The sequence below is a fragment of the Cibotium barometz genome, chromosome 27 (genome assembly GCF_041138505.1).
Source record: "Cibotium barometz isolate CiBa-2024 chromosome 27, ASM4113850v1, whole genome shotgun sequence".
NCBI lineage: Eukaryota > Viridiplantae > Streptophyta > Polypodiopsida > Cyatheales > Cibotiaceae > Cibotium > Cibotium barometz.
The window spans coordinates 29,004,941-29,020,094 of record NC_141072.1 but is presented as its reverse complement, the minus strand read 5'-3'; the positions used below and the strand labels follow the sequence as shown (position 1 = coordinate 29,020,094).

The window sequence follows — 15,154 nt, the reverse complement described above, 5'->3', positions numbered from 1 at the left end:
ATATATTCAAATAACAAAATGGAATCTCCGTGGAAGATCAGTAAGATCAACCAACAGATCTATTTAAAAGAGTCATGGACTCATCCGTTTGAGGACCATCAAGGTCAATCAACCAGATCCATGCCCGATTTCAAAAAAAAACTCTTACTCCTTGATTCAATATCTTCCACGTCGCACGTGTGGGTATCTTCGGCGACCCAGAGCTTGAGCACTGTATGGTTAGCACCCTCTAGGATCCTTCGCAGGTCACCTAGCACTTCACTCATAGGCCGCTTCCTTAGTCCCTCATCCACCATACCGGAAGCTCACCATTTAAATCAAACCGAGGCTGGTCACCTCGGTCAACCTTGCTACGTGAGACGTCCTCCATTGACTCTCCGTCACAGCAGTTGCAACTTTATCACTTAGGTCTCCACGACCTTAATCACAAGACGGTCAATGGAAAGACCCTGATCTCCCTACGATGCAATATAGGCAAATAGAGGTTATGCCTTACTCCAATGGAATGCAAGCACTCCTTTCGCGCTAGGGACTCAACCCGGTTAGGTGCACGAAAGCTTATCCTCTAAAGGAGAGATGCCTATGGCTACCATCACAAGACACTAGATTAAGCACACACACAAGCTCAACTTGCCTTCATTCCTACACACCCATTTATTCACAAATACAAGCAAGAGGGACATAATCACTATGCACACAAGCAAAGAGAAAAACCTCACTCCACTCCTATCTTCCTACAAGCATTTACAAGCTTCAAATCAGCCCACAAACACAAACACAAAATACTAAAAGCATGCATAAGAGTAAAATGATTAGACAAGAGGATGAGAAAGACTCATGACATTGCTATTGATTCAATGAAGAGATTTATCTCATACAAAGATGTAAATGGGGTGAGAGAAGAGTCTTCACCTCTATGGAGAAGAGGGACAGTAGTTCTCTCAAAGGAGCTCTTGCATGAACTTAGCCCAAAGTGTGTGTGAGCTCTCAAATGAGCCACTATTTATACTAAAACTCCTAAAACCTCCAAAAACTCCCATGTGGGATTATTCTCAATCCCACTCCCACACTCACCTACAACTTAGAACTCTCTACAAGAGCCCTAAATAAGAATATCAAGTCTCTTGTTTTCCTGGTTCCATCTTTGTGTTGCATCTTTGCCTTGATCACCACTCGTCGTCACGCAACATTCCTCCCTTCCTATTTTGCGCACGTCCTCGAGCGTGTAGATGCCAAGGAAGAATCGCATCTCCAGTGTTGTGTACCTCTGCAAGCAAAACGATAGGTGGTTTGTGTGAAAGTAAAAGTATTGACAGACAATAACAAAACAAGTAATTTTACTTAATAAGACATGGCAATAAACGTCCAATTAGCTAGAGCAAGGAAACATTGAAGCAGTGTAGAGATTGACTAGGTTAGTTCAAGCCTTAATAATTACTACCTGGCAGGCAGCAACAAGCAGCAGGCAGCTAACTAAAGTAAAGAATGTTTTATGCCAAATGTATTTTTCTTTTCCTAGAAGGCAAAAGACAACAGTTAATCGAGGGACTATCAAGTAGTATACTAAGCCTATGCTAAGTCAAAGATGTCGGTTCAACATTAATAAATCTAACATAATTATGTAGTGGCAGACTCTTGATATTGCTTAGTGTTCGGTTTAATATTTTAAGCACAACGCTGACCATCCTGGATTAGACAAGCATTTCTCTTGGTGCCTTTCTGTCCTTTCTTTCTTTCTTTCTTTCTTTCTTTCTTTTTTTTGAATAGGGCTCTCTTCAAGAGTATGTTTGCGCACCCGCGGTATGGCTATTCCTTACTACACAAGGCATTGGTTTGGGAAAGGTATAGACCTCCCCTACCATGAATAACAAGGCAATAGGCCACAAACATATACACTTTTCTTTTATTTTTGTCATGCCAATTTTTGTTATCAAAGGTTTATTAGATTGTCCCTAAGCAATGTCCTAGTAAGGGCAAGATATCCACTGACGGTCCTATGATTAATTTAGTCTCTTTGTCCTAGGTCTGGAACTATACCTTTAGCACAAAACACTAATTACTTTGTATTGCTAAACGGGTAAAAACAATTACGGTCAAACTTACACTATCAAGTCGTCTAAAGCCACTAAAATGCTATCCCTACTCTAGACCAAAGGAGATGCATATTGCCATGCTTAGTAAAGTGAAATTTATAAACAATCAAGCAATAAGAAAAATACAAAAAACATTAGAGATTGGCATGAGTTCACCTGTTTCTGTTAAAGCGCTGGTTGGTGAAGAATTGTTTGTACTTGATTATATGACTGTTAGTTGCGGTACTGAAGCAAAAGATGTAGTTTGGTGCTTGTATCTGTTTTATTCCGACAAAACAAACTAAAGAGAAAGAAAATTAAAAAGACAAAAAATAAGAAACATAAGGAAGTGTTCTCCATTTGGTTATTCTACACAACACATAAGGAAGTGTTCAGATTTTTTTATTTAATGCAAGTCGAACGAAGAATGCTAGTATGTATAGGCATGATGGAAATAGAGCTAATAGATTCCATAGATGAATTGCCAAAAAGTAGCTTTTGTAGCATGATAGCTCTTTCAAGAATGAGTTTGCTTTTGGATGTAACATTATGCAAATTGTTTGTGGGGTGTTGATGTATGGCACAGGTTCCTTTTTGTTGGACTCTTTTTGGTACCCATTTTAGAGTACGTGTAAGAGATTGAAGTTTTGTCGGAGGTGAGATTTTAGCGATAGGCATAGGAAATGCATTGGGACAAATAGAAGGAGGTGTGAATGGAGATGTTTGAACACTTTTGAGCTTTGGCAACCATATGGCAGCTGTGTTCTTGCCATCCCATTAGGCTTTCAAAATTTTCTTGGGTCTTCAGAGTGCCCAACTCTAACACCTATGCCTGTAGACTTATGGCTGGTAATGTAATTTGATTAGGGAAAGAGTAGAATACCGACGACATTCCAAATAGTTGGAGTTGTAGGAAGAACACTCTTTCCTTGATAGTCAGGGAGTCTACTTATGTAGGAGCGTGATTGAAAGTTATCGGCTTTGTAAGACAAACTTTGACATTGCTTGTGTTTTGAGGAATAGACTTTGAACTTGATTTGGTTACAATATCCTCCTTCTGATGTGTTGCCTCTGAGATAGAAGTGAGTAAATGTACCCACTTGCCTTTTTCTTCCCACGTCAGTTTGGAGTATCCCTTCCTGTTCGAGACCTTCTGATGATGTCCAATTGACGCGTCAGCTTGTATTTCCACTTGGACTCTTTCAGGCTTGGTAAGGCGTGGTTTCTAGTATTGATTTGGTTTTTGTAAGTGAGGTGGTATTGACTGCTTTTGTTCTTGAGTAGATTCAGGAACATAATTATGTTTTGCTACAGTAGTCCCTGCATTCTTCTTTGGTAGCCAAAAGGTAGTAGCACCCTCGTAGTAGCCTTGTGCTTGCAGAACCTTCTTTGGGATCCACCGTTGTTGAGTGGTCTTGTTGGAGGTGAAACTGTTGGCTCTAGTGAACCTCCTCTTTAGCTTTGTATTTCTTGGATGTTCCTTCGCAGCATTGGGTCTTGCCTTGCAAGCTGCTTTAGGTAACCAGATTTAAATTCTAAGTGCTTCCCCCCTTCCGTAGCCTTGTGCATATAAGAGAGATGTTGGCACATGCCATCCCTGAGTATTGTCATTGTCATTATTCACCCAAATCATTGGATCTTTTGAGGTTGTCTCTATCACAGTAGTGATGGTTTCCACCTTTTGAAAAGATGGGAGTGCCGAAGCACTTGATCCTGTAAGGTGAGTAGAATTTACCAACAAGGTGTATTATCATGAGTTCAAGTCCATACCGCATCTGGTGGTTCTAATCCATGATTTGCCTAAAATAACATCCACCCCACTACTTGGCTCTTATTTTAGCAACATAAAAAGTCACGTGCATAGATTGATCCTGAATGGACATATTAATACAGCACTTGCCTAGGGCTAGGGTTTCATCACCAGAGAAACTCTGGAAGTTCAATGATGCATTGGTGAGCAAAGGTTGGTCTAATGATGTCCACGCTTCATAAGACAAAACATTGCAGTCAGCTCCCGAATCTATAAGTGCAGACGCTACAAAGATTTCTCTTTGAGTAGGGATCCTTACTTCAATATGAAAGGGATCTACAAAGTCTTCATCATCATTCAAGTGGATGGCCATGATAGCTGCCTTGCGGCGCTCTCGTGCTAGTGCTACTCTAGCCTTAGCTTCTTCTTTTGCTTGACTTTGTAACAAAGCTTGAGCTTTTTTACGTGTCTGACTAGCATGTATGCGTATCAGCATATCATCTGTTAGAGGTTCTTCATAGCACTTCAAGCGGCTACCATTGATGAAGTTAGTCATTGGCTCTCCGTCTAAGGTTTCCAACCTTACTGCACCACTCGCACTAAGCTTATTGATCACAAATGGACCAAGTCCTCGCATTTTTAGCTTGCGTTTTTGTTTCTTAAATGTGTAAAGCAACACTACATCACCTCTCCTGAAGCGACCTTTCTTCACATGCATATCATGCCAATGCTTTTGGCGTCGTTTTTCAGCATACATGCCAATGACTGCCAATAGCCTGTCTTCATCTAGCCTCTCCAATTCATCGATCCGTGTAGAGAATTAATGATCCGTCCACTCAAGTTGTTTTGCAACTCGAAGTGTAGGTACAATAAATTCTATCGGAAGGATAGTGTCCAATCCAAAAACTAGATTGAAAGGTGTCGTGCCTATGGATGTTTTGTAAGCAATTCGGTAAGCCCATAGAACTGAGTGAAGTTTCTGTTCCCAATCTGTTCTATGTCCCTCAACAATCTTTGTAAGCGCAGTGCAAAGAGTCTTGTTTGTGCTCTCAGCTTGACCATTTGCTTGCGGGTGATAAGGCGCTGACCTCTTATGGATGACCATAAAGTCTTCCAAAAGAAGGTAATGACTTCATTGATAAAATGCACACCTTGGTCACTCACAATCTCAATAGGTAAACCGTAGCATGTAAACACGTTCGTATAAAAACTTTGTAGTGGTCCTAGCATCGTTTTTTACTGTGCTTTTTGCTTCTACCCACTTCGTAAGATAATTTGTGGCTACAATGATATACTCAGCATGTGTATGGCATGCTGGTGGTTTAATTGGTCCCACAAAATCAATTCCCCATTTGGCAAAAGCTCTGACCCCCATAATTGGTCAATGGCATGTCCTCATACTTGGTAGGAGTTTTGGCTCTTTGACATTGATCACATCATTTGACATACTCTGTTGCATCATGAAAAAGCATAGGCCATCATAGTCCTGACCATAGTATTGTTTCTCCACAGAAATGTCCACCCCCAACTCCTGAATGTGCATGAGTCAATACGCTAAGGTAGTCACTCTTACAAACACAAGTCCGTAGGTTTCCATCTTTGCCCCTTTTGTACAGCTTGCCTTCAATGATCTAAAAACTCACTGCTTCTACCTCTATGGCTCTCTTTCTATGCCTAGGCATCTTATCGTCCGTATGACCCTGCGTCAAATACTTCACAATGTACGAACTCCAATTGGATGTTGTTGAAATATAAAATAGAGTCACATGAGGAATGGGTTTCCTTTGTTGACAAATTTTACAATTCTGTACGTACTCTTCTGTATCAGCATGAAGTGTTGGTCACCAATATCCTTCCCATAAAACTTTTTTAACCGTATCCTTTCCAGAGACATGTCTGCCTCCTAAGCTCACGTAGACATATGAGATAATCTCATCATATTGATTAGGGTCAGGGCATAGATGGAGTATTCCATCTTTTTCCAATTTATACAATCGTCCAGAAAGAAGCTTATATAAGGAGCACAATGCTCTATGGTCATTATCTTTTCATTCGTGGGACTAATGGAGTTAACAAATCCTGTCGTTGTTAAAACTTGAATGATGGGTTCTGCCCATCTTGGTGCTGTCTCAACCAAGAATAGAGTAGCGTCAGGAATATCATCATCTACACTAACGAGTGCTTCTCCTGAAGTTATCCTGGAAAGATGATCAGATCGCTGATGCATTTTTCCCTTCTTTACTCCTACTTCAAATTCAAATTCAAGTAGAATAATAAACCAGCGTACAATCCTTCCGGTTGCACATGGCTTGTTCACAAGGTAAAGCAAAGCTTGATGATCTACGAAGAATGTAAATTTGTTGGCCAAAAGGTAATGCCAAAACTTCTTCACAGCATAGATCATAGCTAAGCCTTCTCTTTCCGTGGTGGTGTAATTCTTTTCAGCACTATTCAACTGGCAGCTAGCATATGAGACTGGAAAGTCCATTTTGTTCTCGCCTGGTTGAGCTAAAATACAGCCAATTGCAAAAGCCGAAGCATCTATATGTACATGGAATAAATTATCCCAATCCGGCGACCTGAGAATAGGTGCCGTCACTAATGCTTTCTTCAGCTTTTCAAAGGCTTCCTCACAATCCTCTGTCCATTCAAATACAACAAAGGAGTGCGTATAATGGCCGTGCTATTTCAACGTACATGTAGATAAATCTACAATAGTAGCCGCAACAATGACCCATGAAAACTTGTACCCCTTTCGCATTCTAAGGTCTAGGTAGCTCAACAATAACAGCTATCTTTTCTGCATCCGTGGATATACCATTCCTAGACACAATGTGGCCTAGAATCTTCCCTTGCCTAACCGTAAACTTGCATTTATCAGGGTTAAGGCATATGCGATACACTCTGCATTTCTCAAAGATTTTTTTGAGATGCTCTATGTGTTCTTCTCTGTCGATGGAATGCACAGACAAGTCATCCATGAATATTTCAAGAAATAATCGCAGGTATTCTTTGAACGCATGGCTCATCAACCCGCTGAAAGGTGGCTGGAGTGTTAGTCAAACCAAAAGGCATGAATCTATATGCAAACACTCCCCATTCTGTAGCAAATGCGGTTTTGTGTTGATCCTTGGGATCAATAAATACCTGGTTGTAGCCCGAAAATCCATCAAGAAAACTATATGCCTTCTTACCAGCTACCCTCTCCAATACATGATCAGTGAGGAAGCGGATAGTGGTCCCGGACAGTAGCAGCATTTACTTTCTTTAGATTGACACATACTCGTAGTTTTCCATTCTTCTTAGGTACTACCACAATCGATGAAACCCATTCTGTATGTTCAATCTCATAAATAAATTCAGCCGCTGCTAACAGCTTGTCAATCTCTTCTTTGATCTTTTTGGCAAAATTATTGTTATACGTATAAGGATGCTGCTTGGACGGCTTGGCATCTTCTCGCATGGGAATCGTATGCTGGCAAATCTTTGGATCTACCCCCTTAAGGTCTTTGTAACTCCAAGAAAATATATCTTGATACTCTCTCAGAGTAGAGATTAGCAATTCTTCCTCCGCTTGGGTTAAGTCTGTGGCAATCCACACGTTACGTGGCTCTTCGCTTGGTTCTGCCAGGTCTATTTTCTTGGCATCCTAAGGGCCATCATAGGAAACTCCCGGATCCTCAGGTTTAGGTTGTTGCAAGACTATTTTCCGATCTTGTATGGTGAATTTCTTGAAGTTTGAGGGGATATTTGTGGTATCCTCTTCTTCCTCTGAGTCATCACTCATGGAAGACCATGCTGCTTTTAGCATTCTCTTCCGTTCTTGCACTAGAGCTTTATGCTCCACTCTCGTCATGGTGCTTTGTTCAGTCTTGACTGAATGCACTAAAGCCTCAAATTTTAGCCTCGATTTCTGTTTCCTCTTCTTCTTTGGGTTGTCACTCTCCTTCTCATTTAGCTTTTGCACTAATTGAAAGCCGTATCTCCATTTCATCTCGTTTTTTATTTTATCATCAGCTCCCAAAGTAGTACAAGTACTCGTTCTTCCCTACAAAGTTGGAGGTGGAATAAAGTCCTCTTTATCCATATCTTCTCTTTCTTTTTGTTGTTGTTGTCTCTTTTCCTTGACTTCCGGTTTGCGAAACTTCCGGTAACACTTGCAAAACTTACGTTTCGGTTTGTCACTAGGAATACTCAGCAAGACCTCTCTGCCCTTTAACAACAATCTTATCTTCTCTAACTCTGATTCAGGGGCTATGGCATCATCATCAGAATCCTTTCCATTAAAGGATTCTAAGCATCTATCCTCATCTCCTTCGTCAGCTGAGTTGTACTCAAGAGGGGATACTTCCTCTACAGATACCATATCTCCTAGCAATAATGATTTGTTTGCTTCATACCTAGGGGCTTCTTGAGGTTCCTCTGCATAGATCGGTCTTAGCATTCTTACAGGAATAATGTCATACCCATGTGGATCACAGAACTGTGTTTGCCTTGGCAATGCACAAGTGTCTATGGTAGCTAAAACATGGTTCCATTCTAAGGGATCTATCAAGTTCTCAAGAAAAGGTATAGGGATATACGCCTCATCCGTCACACTTCTGTCTATGGTAACATTTCTAGGTTGCAAGTCTTGACAAGATGCTCCACAGATCCATAGATCAGCTCTTCCTTCAGACATAGTTGCTCCCAATGCTTCTGAAGAAGCAGAATCAAACACATCCACAGGAGAGTGTGTCACATCCACATAAGCATGGTTTTTCAGATTCACCCTCGTGGTTGGTTACATTCTCATGTCTGAGGTACAAGTAATTGTAACCCCAGTCTTGAATCATTTTGAATTGGCGCATGAATGGCCTTTCTAGGATCACTTCGTAATTTGTGTTCTTGCCAAAGTATACGATAGCAAAGGTATGTCCGTACTCAATGCCACATGACTTGACTATAACGTTCTCAAGCAATCCTATGGGACTCTCTAGATTTTCGTCTGCCAATTGCAAACTCATCCTTGTACTTATAATTGCAGGTTTTTCTCGCATTTCTCATACAGTTTTTGTTGCTATACTCACTCCTGGTCTGCTATCTAGAATAGCTATAGATTCAATCTTGTTGATCTCCACAGGAAGCATAGTATTTCCTTCATCGTCTTCACAATGCTTGCCAACTTTTTTCACACGAACCGGAATTGTTTGCTTAAGCATTAGCTCAGAAGCCTTTGCCTTTAACCTGGATGTTTTGGTTCCACAATCCTAGCTCAGTTAATTGTGTAGCCACTTCTCCCCACAATCATGGCCTAAGCTTAAGAACTCTGCAAGTGGAATGGTACACAGAACTGGTGCCAACATTAAAGCTTGCAAACTCCCTATGTCTCGTTTTCCTGATGAGATTGTCGTGTCATTGATGGTACTCGCATGATTTGGCTATATGTGCTTCGTACAGTCCTAAATATGAGGGCAGTGTCTTGCATGTGAGCTTGTTGCTCCGAGCTGAGACAACAGTCTGGGCATCATCTAGTAGAGATAAAGCATCTAATTCTTGAACCCTTTGATTCGAGAATTCTACTATAGAGAACGGTGGTGACTTGTCAAAAGATGCTAGATCCTCAACCTTGCTCTACTGCTTCCTCTATTTCAAGAATTTCATCTCCAAAATCCGCAAAATCCACGATAATCAATGGTTTTGACTCGTCTGCATTGGTATGAGGTAAATCATCTCCTTCAGGCATTTTTGGGAAATGTAGAGATACAACTTCACTTCCCTTTTCCATGCTTGGCGTGGCTTCTGGTATCGTCTCTAAGTTAGGCTTCAGAGAAGCAGGTCCTCTTGCGTACATAGGTGGTGGGCCATCTATTAGAGATTGAGTATCCCTAATCAACTGCTTATGGATAGCCAAGTTGATTGTCTCTTCACGAGGGTTGGGATATTCTTGTAGCTTCTTAGGCAGCTCGGTCAGAGCTGTGATCCTACTATTATACGCTTGAAGCGCTGCATCTAAAGGCTCGTACACCTTGTCCACAAGGACTGATCCTCCTGAGCTTTCCTCGGACTCAGATGCTTTTCCCTTTTGCTCATTTTGTGTTTTCTCTTTCGTTTTCAACATTCCTTCTAGCTCTTTTGGGATAGCATTTCCTCCACCAGAGCTCTTGTGCTCCTTCGACTTCTTACTCCCCTTGCTGCGTGGTTTACGTCGAGTTGATTTCTTTCTCTCTTTTCCATCTTTGGATAGAACTTCTCAACAACCTCTTTGACATTCTTTTGTGCTTGGGCTCTAGTCACTACTCTTAGTGACACTAGTTCGTTCTCCTCCTCAAATGTCGTGGGTGATGGAATCACTTCAACATAGTTGAGGGACGCTTTAGCTTTTTGTGCTGTCAGATCTGCAGGCTTCAACAAGCAATCCTTTGGTAGATGGTCAATGCTACACCCTTGGCAAAACCTCTCTATAGGTGGATACGTAGATGTTGTGCCTATGTTAGCTAAGAGGGGTTGTTTCTTGTTTGGACATTCTCTCGCCCAATGTGGTCCACCACACTCGTAGCATGGTCTTGTTTGTTGTGTAGGGTATAGTCTCTTTGTAGGATATGGTCCTGGATAACCTTGAGTCTTGGTTGGCTGAGATCCTATAAGCATCAAAGAGCTTGGGTCTCCATTAAAGTCATGAACTACGCTTGGTCCGGTTGGGTTCTCAAAGTAGGGTTCGACAAGAGAATGCTCCACTTCAATGTAGTATGGTTGAGAGCTAACCATCTCCATACCTAATTCAGGATTCTCATATTCCACATATCTAAAGGAAGCTGTGCTAGGTGGAGGAGGTTGAGCTCCTAGCACCGGCCGTGCTTGCTCTTGAGCAACTAAGGTTCTCTCATGGTTCGCAACTTGCTGTCTAGGTGCAGAGTTGGCTGCTTGTTCCCTTTGTATCCTTGCAATGTGATTGCAGTCCGAAGTCACATGTGTGTAGTTCCATTTACAAAGCTGGCACCACTTCTTTGTTGGTTGACTGCCAACCAATGGTGAGAAGGCTGGGCACTGCTCGGTTTTATGGTGGCTACCTCCACATCCTCCACATACGTAGGGGCCTGTATAGGTGGATACGTAGATGTTGTGCCTATGTTAGCTAAGAGGGGTCGTTTCTTGTTTGGACATTCTCTCGCCCAATGTGGTCCACCACACTTGTAGCATGGTCTTGTTTGTTGCGTAGGGTATAGTCTCTTTGTAGGATATGGTCCTGGATAACCTTGAGTCTTGGTTGGCTGAGATCCTATAAGCATCAAAGAGCTTGGGTCTCCATTAAAGTCATGAACTACGCTTGGTCCGGTTGGGTTCTCAAAGTAGGGTTCGACAAGAGAATGCTCCACTTCGATGTAGTATGGTTGAGAGCTAACCATCTCCATACCTAATTTAGGATTCTCATATTCCACATATCTAAAGGAAGTTGTGCCAGGTGGAGGAGGTTGAGCTCCTAGCACCGGCCGTGCTTGCTCTTGAGCAACTAAGGTTCTCTCATGGTTCGCAACTTGCTATCTAGGTGCAGAGTTGGCTGCTTGTTCCCTTTGTATCCTTGCAATGTGATTGCAGTCCGAAGTCACATGTGTGTAGTTCCATTTACAAAGTTGGCACCACTTCTTTGTTGGTTGATTGCCAACCAATGGTGAGAAGGCTGGGCACTGCTCGATTTTATGGTGGCTACCTCCACATCCTCCATAGACGTAGGGGCCTGTAGGTACAGTATGCATGTATGATGGTTGGGGTCGGTAGGAAGGTCTGTAGTATTGCCCCATCTTTTTTAATACTATCTCAGCAATCTGATCTGGATTAACTAATGACACACTAGAGTCAGAGCTCTTCCCAGAGCTACGTTTATCGTCTAGATGACTATCTTGGTTTTCCATGCCAATCATATCAAAGTTGTCATCGTAATCCATGGCATCAATGCAACACTCATTGAAGATGACATGCTTCTTTGCGTACAAGTGAGCGTGAAGTGTCTTGTTTCGTAAGCCTTCTAGGAAGATAGAAATTAATCTTCCTTGGCTTGGCTTCTCATCGTCAGGGCATCGATTGATGTACTGCTTTAGCCTATTTACGCAATCTCGCACAGATTCTTGATCTTTTTGCTTAAAAGCGTAAATTTGAGCTACCGCATTGTGCTTAATTCCCATTTTTGAAAACGCAACTATAAAGCTCTTTTCCAGCCCATCAAAAGATCGCTTTGCCTCAGGCTCTAAAGTCTAAAACCATGATAAATACTTACTCTCTAGCGTCAAGCCAAATCCTTCGATTTGCGTGTGCGTATCCGTGACTTGCTCTGCATGTATAGCTTGCTTAAAAGCTGCTATATGGTCATATGGGTCACCGGATCCGTCATACTTCTTGACAAGCTTTTGCAGCGCAGATGGTCTCACTTTTCTAGAATATTCATTGTCATGTCTCCTATATGAGTCTCGGCCTCTAACTCTAGGCTCTTCAAATGTCAGTTCTCTTGGTCTATGGGGTTCTCTTGGAGGTACATATCCACTTGCTTGTGGTCTTTCTTCTCCCCTAGATTCTCTAATAGCCCCGGGTCTCCTCGTAGGATCAATCGTTGGAAAGACTGGTCCTTTAGCAGTTGTTCGCATGGAAGGTGCTGGTCGAGCCACACTTGAGGTTCTAGCCCATGGTGGTGGTAGTGTTTCTCCTCGAAAGGCAGACTCATCTGGACGTGCCGTGTCTAAGGTAGACACCTCAGTGAAAAGGGGCCTTCCTTTCCATGTCATTTCCCTAACCTCTGGCCATTCAAGGGTTCTAAAGTCGTTCCCCCATCTATCATGAACACGCTTAGTGAAACCTTCTAGATGCTTTATAGTTATTATATGCATGACTGGAAGCTCTAAGCTCCGGTGCTCACAGTGGTTGCATAGTGGGTTTCTACCACATCCCTATACACCTCTTTAATTGGGTCGTCTTGATAGATTTTAACTACTGGAATTTCTTTTACTATGTCCCATGGGTTTTTCTTGGTCTCTTTTTCTTTTCCCGTTCTTTCTCTATCCTCCCAATTCCTGTCAGAAAACAATTCTTCAAGTAAAGAAATGGGCGTACCAGGTCTGCGCGATGTTCCTGGCACATTTGGGTCCAATGGAAGCTCCTTCTTCTGCTTTGCTTGTGCGCTAGGTTGAAGTACACCCAAAGCATCCACTTGTTCAGAATTTTTGGTGACCTCGTAGGGTACCCATGTACATATCATCTTGGTAGTTTACCCATGGTGTTGGTTCAAACGCAGAATGAATGTCTGCAATTTTAACAACAAACCAGCTCATTGGATCTTTGTAGATCTCACCGCCATGTGCATTTGTATACAAGAAATGGAGTCTCATGTTGTCAATCAACTCCCCATCTGGGATTTCAAATGGATTAGCAGAATCTGCCATACTAATGGGTGTGGATGGTCTATTCATGCCAAATGACTCGTTTACGTCCATTGAAATATCACTCGCGGTTCTTGAGAGGCTCTCTGTTTGAGACTCCGAGAAGATGTCTCGAGAATACTCTCCAAGTTGCCAACAACCGATTGAGTGCCGCTCCCTTGAGTAGATGGTGCACTAGTGTTACGTCTCCCTAGTATTGTTCCCGAGCGTAGATGCATACGCTATTTTTAGCACGTTGCAGTCCAGTTTTAAAATTCTTTTACTTTTTATTATTATTATTATTTATTTATTTATTTATTTATTTAACCCTACCTAACCACTAAATGCAACTAACATGAATATGTGTGTAAATACATTTTTTTCTTTTTTTATATTTACACAAAAATACGAATTATGCTAATTATACTAATTATGTAAAAAATTACAAAAATTTAAAATATGCAAAAAATGTGGACTCTAAAGAAAACACATAATTTATAGAATTTTTTTATTTTTATTTATTTTTTTAAAAAATGCAAAAAACATGAAAATTGCCTAGTATGCGGAAAACATTGAAAAAATTAAAGAAAAAAATATATAAAATACTAACCTTGATTTAATCACACGGCACCTTATCGCCTCCGTTTTTTGCGCCAGCACCTTATCGCCCCTCCGCTCTCTCTGCTGCGGCCACCTTATCACCTCCTTCTCCACTGTCTTCAGTGGGGCCAGCTGCTCTGCTATCCAAGCCCGCCAATGAGCTCTCCAAGAAGGTGAGAGCCAGGGAGGCGCGCGTTCAAATGATGGCCATGGCGAGTATGGCTGGGACACCAGCGGACTCTTAGCGAACCCTGAGACCTTCGCCAAGAACCGTGAGCTAGAGGTAATCCACTCCCGCTGGGCAATGCTGGGTGTCCTGGGCTGCGTAACCTCGGAGCTCTTGGCTAAGAACGGCGTCAAGTTTGGTGAGGCAGTGTGGTTTAAGGCGGGATCGCAGATCTTCAGCGATGGGGCAGGTTGGACTATCTGGGCAACCCGAGCTTGGTCCATGCGGCGCAAAGCATATTGGCCATCTGGGCATGCCAGGTGATCTTGATGGGCGCCGTGGAGGGCTACAGGGTGGCGGGCCAGCCGTTAGGTGAGGTGTCAGATCCCATCTACCCAGGCGGCCAGTTCAACCCTTTGGGCTTCGCTTATGACCCTGAGGTGTTTGCTGAGCTGAAGGTGAAGGAGATTAAGAACAGCACTCTTCGCCTGCTAGCGCTTCCCTGTGCAATAGCTTAGAGTCTAATTATCCTACTCCTAATGATGTACGATGTAATACAGGCGAATAGAGGTTATGCCTAGCTCCAATGGAATGCAAGCACTCCTTTCACGCTAGGGACTCAACCCGGTTAGGTGCACGAAAGCTTATCCTCTAAAGGAGAGATGCCTATGGCTACCATCACAAGACACTAGATTAAGCACACACACAAGCTCAACTTGCCTTCATTCCTACACACCCATTCATTCACAAATACAAGCAAGAGGGACACAATCACTATGCACACAAGCAAAGAGAAAGACCTCACTCCACTCCTATCTTCCTACAAGCATGCACACACTCAAGCATCAAGCTTCCATGAAAGCTTCAAATCAGCCCACATACACAAACACGAAATACTAAAAGCATGCATAAGAGTAAAATGATTAGAGAAGAGGATGAGAAAGACTCATGACATTGCTATTGATTCAATGAAGAGATTTATCTCATACAAAGATGTAAATGGGGTGAGAGAAGAGTCTTCACCTCTATGGAGAAGAGGGAAAGTAGTTCTCTCAAAGGAGCTCTTGCATGAACTTAGCCCAAAGTGTGTGTGAGCTCTCAAATGAGCCACTATTTATACTAAAACTCCTAAAACCCCCAAAACCTCCCATGTGGGATTATTCTCAAGCCCACTCCCACACTC

General features: G+C 42.3%; 1 pseudogene; it reads left to right on the top strand.

Annotated features, from left to right (window-relative positions):
* Positions 1-14,489, top strand: part of LOC147623262 (chlorophyll a-b binding protein of LHCII type 1-like) — a 74,809-nt pseudogene extending 60,320 nt beyond the window's left edge.
* Positions 14,490-15,154: the final 665 nt, after the last annotated feature.